The following is a 243-nucleotide window of genomic DNA, read 5'->3' as shown; positions in this document are numbered from 1 at the left end:
TAATCCCCTGTGGGCGTGAACTCCTATCTACAAGAAAAACACATCAGTACTTTAACGATAGTGAACTAATCCATAGACCACTTTCATAAATGGCTGCCGGATTAATATTCTTTTGTTTAAATTTAAATTAGCCTTTCTGGCCTCGTTGTCCAGTACAAAATTCAAAAGAATACATTATCTCAAGCAAGGCCAGAAAGGCTAATTTAAATTTAAACAAAAGAATATTAATCCGGCAGCCATTTT

This window comes from Stylophora pistillata, chromosome 5 (assembly GCF_964205215.1).
Source record: "Stylophora pistillata chromosome 5, jaStyPist1.2, whole genome shotgun sequence".
Lineage (NCBI taxonomy): Eukaryota > Metazoa > Cnidaria > Anthozoa > Scleractinia > Pocilloporidae > Stylophora > Stylophora pistillata.
Note: the sequence above shows the minus strand (reverse complement) of the source record.